Genomic DNA, 6,939 nt, shown 5'->3' with positions numbered 1-6,939 from the left:
AGATGCAGTTTTTAGTGTTACATTGAATTATATAGGAATCTGTCAATAAGTTGTGAAACATAAAGAGTATTTCAGATGCATAAGATTCTGGAGTGTTAAAAACAAATGTCAATTTGATTCATTTTATTTTGCAAGGCCAACTTGGTTAATGTTGTTAGGTGATCAACATGTAATAGACTTCCCTAAATTTGAAATTTCAATGGTTAATAAGTATATAAAGGGATTTCAGTACCAAAATGCTAAAAGTAGATCAGTCAGCTGTATGTACAGATAGCATCTGCTGGTTGGCCTTGTGCTAATCTCGTATACTGAACAACAAATTATCATAGTAAGTAGGCAGACATCTTTACCCCACTTTTTTCATCCAATGAGATTATCTAAACTTGAAAATTAATATGGTTTATTTGACCATACATTTAAATATCAAGTCTGTCAGGGTAAACATTATACATCCTACAAAAAGGACAACAACTAATTGAAGTTGCTTTTAAAAACAAAACTTTTTAAACAGCAATGACAGCACCTATGTCACTCCCTTTGAGCTGTTAAGATTGTTAAAAAAATCTTATTAGTTTCTATTACTCAAATGGAAAAATTTTAATGTCCAACATTTTAATTTTATGATGAATAAAAATGACTAAATAAATGCTCATAGCTATACTTGAATACATTGTATTAATAAATAATCTTATATGCATTGATAAAAGTTTAAGTTTTAGCAATTATATAAGTTTGTATATTGTAAAAATATTAATTTCCTATATGTGCCATAATACAGTGAATGTTAGTTCAAATAATTGTATTAAATCAATTGATAGAGTAGTTTTAAGAAATTGCCAAAATATTATCATGTTTTTTGTTACTGTTATAATTATTATAGGGGTAATTTGCTTTCGACATACAGTATTTATACATTGTTTTAACATGTGTCAGATATAAGATCTAGTACTAGATTTATATAGTAATTTGATATACAACAGTCTGCCAAGTTATAATCAGTTATACCACAGTCTGTCAAGTTTATGATCAGTTATACCACAGTCTGTCAGGTTTATACTGAGTTATACCACAGTCTATAAGGTCTATTATCAGTTATACCACAGTCTGGATTATCATCATTCATACCACAGTCTATCAGGTTTATAATTAGTTATACCACAGTATGTCAGGTTTATAATTAGTTATACCACAGTCTATCAGGTTTATAATTAGTTATGCCACAGTCTATCAGGTTTATAATTATTTATACCACAGTCTGTCAAGTTTATGATTAGTTATACCACAGTATGTCAGGTTTATAATTAGTTATACCACAGTCTATCAGGTTTATAATTAGTTATACCACAGTCTGCTAGGTTTATCATCAGTTATACCACAGTCTATCAGGTTTATAATCAGTTATACCACAGTCTATCAGGTTTATAATTAGTTATACCACAGTCTGCTAGGTTTATCATCAGTTATACCACAGTCTATCAGGTTTATAATCAGTTATACCACATACTGTCAGGTTTATAATCAGTTATACCACATACTGTCAGGTTTATAATCAGTTATACCACATACTGTCAGGTTTATAATCAGTCATACTAGTCCACTAGGTTTATCATCAGTAATACTACCACAGTCTGCTAGGTTTATAATCAGTTATACCATAGTTTGCTTTTTAGATGCACAAAACAGAGGGTTATGTGAAGTACTTGTATGTGTAATATAGTGTCCAGTTCATAAAGTGTCATAATTGTATAACTGTTTAACTGTATGTTACTGGTCTGTTCAGATCTGCAGATTTATTGTTAAATGAATATTAAGATAATTTTGTGTACTTTTAAATGACAATATTTTGATATATATGTTTCAGGGAATTAAAGGTTAATGCATGTAGTAACAAGTTAAATCAAGAGTTTTGTGTAAGCCACTATGTTTGGGATGTTATTTGACCAATGTACATGTACTTATTTTCTTGTCATGAATTTTGAAGGCATTCATATGATACCTCATTAATTGTTTTACTTATTATTGTTTTACTTATTATTACTTATAATATAACAAAGTTATGACTTTATTAACATATCCTAACATCATTCAGTTGTAGAAAGATTTTTCAAGAATAACATGTATCATAAAACAAGCTGTAATAATCTAACAGATGCTCATTTATAGATACCAAATTGGTGAAGGGAAAAGTAGTAAATGGTCAGTTTTCTTTAATTCATTGCTGATGTAACAATTGGTTAGCCACTGAAGTATCAATTAAATACAACATCCATAAGTAAACTACAATTCAAAAATGTTGCAAAGTTGTTATCCAGTTAATTCAGGTAAAAAATATTCTAGCAATTATAAATAATCTTTTATCTGATAGTATATCAACTATTATTTATTAATAAAATAAATGATGCTAGCTAACTTTCACTAGGTTTAACGATAAGCATGTACACTGCAACCCCATTATAATGCTCATGTTGGTCCCAGGTCTCTCAACACAGTGTTATGTATAAGGCTTATTGTGAAATTACCATTACCCCACCCACCACCGATATATATATAACACTTTATTAACACTTTATTTTGTAAAATAATATAATTATGTTTAAAAGAAACAGAAAACCATAAATCACAAATGTAAACACTGTTAGCCATTACAGTTGTAGTAAAAGTTTCCAGCTTTAGTTTTGTATATAGAGTAAGGTCCGTTGATGTTCAAGTCTTATATATATTATGTACAGGGGTCTAAGCAGAATGTTTGTAACTGAAAAGATTTAAACCTCACTTTGTTGAATTTTGTAGTAGACTGGCCATACTATGAATTTGGAGAAGTTCATCCTTTAGCTTTGATATTCTACAGTTCAATAGCCAACAGTGTATTGTCTGCCAAAACCACATACATGTATATGGAAATGAAAGATTTAGTTCACTTTTTTGTACTTTCCTTAGTAAGATGTGATTATTGGAGGTTTATTTTCGTGTCACATTTTCCAGTTCAATGATTTTTGTCAGAGTTATGGCCCTTTGATAATTTTTATTCCAGACTACTAATTTAATTTAAATGAAACTTTACTTGATCAATTGGTACCTCAAGTTCTTGCAAATATTTAACAGGTTACTTCTTGTTAATGATTTTTGGCTGAGTTATGGCCCTTGTATAAAAAATGCATTTTGGCCTGTTAATGATTTTTGTTTCTCCTGCTGCACAGTACATGTAGCTACAACACAGCTGCATCATCAGGCGACACATGTGATCAAAGATCGCTATTGTTCATGGATATGTTTTAAATAAATCTATCTATCTGCAGTTTAGCATGGCTATATACTGGTGGCAAAGGCTGTTATTACTGAAGCTAGTTTACAGAAAATTCAAAAGCTTGTTTTGTGAATTGTTTTGTTAAATGCTTAGTATCATGTCATATGATATACAAATTATGTTATGTGTTATGTCAAATTTGTGCAATATTTTGTAATTTGTGTTCAGTTTGTAACAAGTTTATAACTTGACTTTTGGAAGATTTGTGGGGTAATGCTATTTGTGCTAAAATCTAAGTAACACTTGGTTAAGGTTTTACATACAGCATTTAATAAATATTAATCCCTGAAACTACACCTGCTTCTTTATATCATTATTGTAGGTCTGCATTTAAGACCCATAACTCAAACATGTATTCCCCTCTGTGATTTTTCAAAAAAAATCTGGTAAAGGTTGCTTGCAAGTTCTAGCAGCATCCCTCTGAATGTGAATGTGTATTTGTTTGAAACTATACACTTGTCATTCAGGTAATTAATGTTGGTCAATGGGCAAGACCCATTTATCTAGCATGGATTTTAAGTGAAATATTCCTATTGTGAACTTATAAAATTCCTACATGGCTCTGGTTAAACTATGAAGCTCTGAGAATAGTTGAACATTCTGTCTAACTGACAGACTTGTAGTTTGTTGAGTTAATATGTATATTGTTTAGACATTGAACAAATGCCATGTTAAATTAAGGGCACTCTTCTATCAATATTTTTACATGTATTGTTGAAAATATGTTAGCAGTTAAATATTTTATGTTTTATTGTAAATTTTCTATTTTTGTTTTATGTCTCAAAAATTGTATAAATACTCTTTTGTAAATATCACATTGGATTCTTTGTGCATTTATTGTTAACTGAAGTTATTTTGTAGAGATTAATGTAGCACCAGTGTAAGTAAAGAAATCAAAATATACATGTAATAGTTACCAGTGTACATGTACTAAATATTGGCCATCTTTCATCAAATTATATACTTTCAATTGCATTTATTTCATGAATAGGAAGAGTTGTTATACTCACCTTAGGGTTCAGCATCACTGTCAAACTTTGATCAAGTTTTTGTGTGCAAATTGATATCTGAAAAAAAAAACTACTGAAGAAAAGGGGTTGGGACTTCACACACTGTGCAATTTGATATCTGAAAAAAAACTACTGAAGAAAAGGGGTTGGGACATCACACACTTCAGCTCTGCGATTATCTTACATGATGGGTATAGGTTTTATAACTCTGGGTTACTGTTTTATAAAGTAATGTCTTTAGCACTGAGAATAGTCAAGCTTGTTGTCTTGTATGGACAGCTCTTTTTCTTTTTTTCATTCTTTGAAGATTAATAGGATGAGATAATGAAATTTGAAATTGACTGACGTATAGGGCTGGGGCGAGTATCCGAGTACTCGGATACTAGTAATCACGAATCAAAGTGAAAAATCGAGTTTGAATATTCGTTAGTCCAGAGATCGTGGATCGCAATCTATTTTTTTAATATACATTCACTGTTTCTCACACTCTTTAAAATCAAGAAAAATACGATTTGAGTATAAATTATTGGAGGTTTACCTAAATACAATTTGCCGGTTAAAGACCATGTACCATGATGCTGTGCTAGGAAGTAATTGGTTTCAAAAAACAGAACAAAAATACTCATCCAAAGAATAAAAACATAAACCTAGTATATATTTTATATGTTTAATGTTTAGTATTGTTTTTTTTAAACAAACATGTTTTTAAAACTTATGTACATGTTTTATGGGTGTCTTGATAACAAAAGATTTGTGGTTCGATTTGTGAATCATAAGTGCTGACTCGTGGTTCGGATCGGATTGTCACTTATCCGACGATCCACACCCCTACTGACGTACTAGATATATGTAATATTACACAGTGGAGACAATTCATATACATGTATTTCACCAAATTCGGAAGGCATCAGTCAATACCAGTGACAATAGGACAAATTCTGTTATTTTATAGTTTCATCAAAACATAGACGAAGGTCATGGTAAACGTTACAGCTTTTATATTTCAGTGTCTATGATAGAAAGGTTAAGACAAGAAAGGCATACTGTATTCAGTGTGCTATATGATATGAAACACTTAATTATCATTGATGTATGCTAGATTTTTTTTATATCAGTAGTTATATCTCTTAGTGTGAATGAATGGAGTGTTTGACCGCTGTGTTGGATTTTGACCTTGAATGGTGATGTCCTGTATTGTCCATTTTGATTAAGATTGTACTACTTATGGACCAAATTATATTATTGTGATATGTTAATATTTATTTCAGAATCTTTCTATAGAATATAGGATATAATTAACTAACTGAACAAAACCATAGATACAAAATTTGTTATTAATATGTTATTTATTTTAGCTTGTTTTTAGCATGATTTTTATATATATCTTTTTTTCAATTTTCATATTTTAGTATAATTTTACATTGGTGCATCTATGTTCTTGTTATGTTTGTTTTTGATCAATGTTGCATGAAAGGGACACATATCAAAATTTTCCTTTATTTTCTTGTCCAAATTTTATGTATATTGCCTGTGTTATTATTTCGCTATATTAATTATAAGTATTAAATTATTTATGATATTATGTGTGAACCTTTGACTTCAATGATGTTTCATTGTTGATTCAGGAAACATAATCTTAAATATACTTCAACATTTCACTGGTATGAGTAAGATTTCATTACATACATGTAGTTTAATTTAATTATGAAAACATCCAGGGTTTTCAATTGTGTCTTAAAAACAAGCATGTGAAGATTAATGTTCTCTCACTTAGACCGTTAAAGACATACATGTATCACATTTATACTGTGGTGTAACTTGAAACAAAGTTTGAGTGTTTATGAAATGATCATTGTCAAAATTTAAAATATACATACATCTAGATGTATATACATGTATGATATTTGTCAATTAGATTAAAACTATGGTTTGTTTAAACAGCTGCCATTTTAAATTAAAACTTACTCCAGACAGTAATCAAATCTTTCTCGTATGAACTTGATTTGATCATGTAAATTAATTTTTCATGATAATTTTGTTACCTTAGCAGACCCACCCTTTTACCATTTAGGGTTCAAAATTCTAACTGGATATTGCTTGTTTTTCTACAAAAAAAGCCACACACCTAGTTTTCTAAAGTGATTGTCTACTGTTTAAAAGGGAAGGGCCCCTGGATTTTTTGTACCAGTAAAAGCTGAAGTCACATATCACGTTGGTTTTTGCCAGTGTCACAAAATCAGTGCACTGATTTAGCTATTTCAACTATTTAAGCAATGTAATAGCGTTTGGCAGGCATGTTTTAAAAAACGTCTTGCTATCTGCTTTTTTAAGCGTGTATTATTATTTGAAAACTTTATTTGCTTTATTCGATAATTTGATTACTATAAAGGAAGTGATTAAATTTTATGTTGTTTCTACATGTATCTTGATGTAGATATTTGAATTGTTTCAAGGCTTTATTTATTGATTGGAGATATGAAAGTATGTCAAGTGCTTGAATCATGTCACGTGATATGATAATGTGCAAAGTATATGAGTGTCACAAACATGTCCTGTACCAGTGTTGTTGTATAGTAGTTAATTTGTGCAATAAAAGTGGTCAATGATGAACAAGAAAATAAAATT

The sequence above is a fragment of the Ruditapes philippinarum genome, unplaced genomic scaffold, assembly GCF_026571515.1.
Source record: "Ruditapes philippinarum isolate M1 unplaced genomic scaffold, ASM2657151v2 ctg128_1_1_1_1, whole genome shotgun sequence".
Classification (NCBI taxonomy): domain Eukaryota; kingdom Metazoa; phylum Mollusca; class Bivalvia; order Venerida; family Veneridae; genus Ruditapes; species Ruditapes philippinarum.
The sequence above is the reverse complement of the archived record's forward strand: the minus strand, read 5'-3'. Positions refer to the sequence as shown.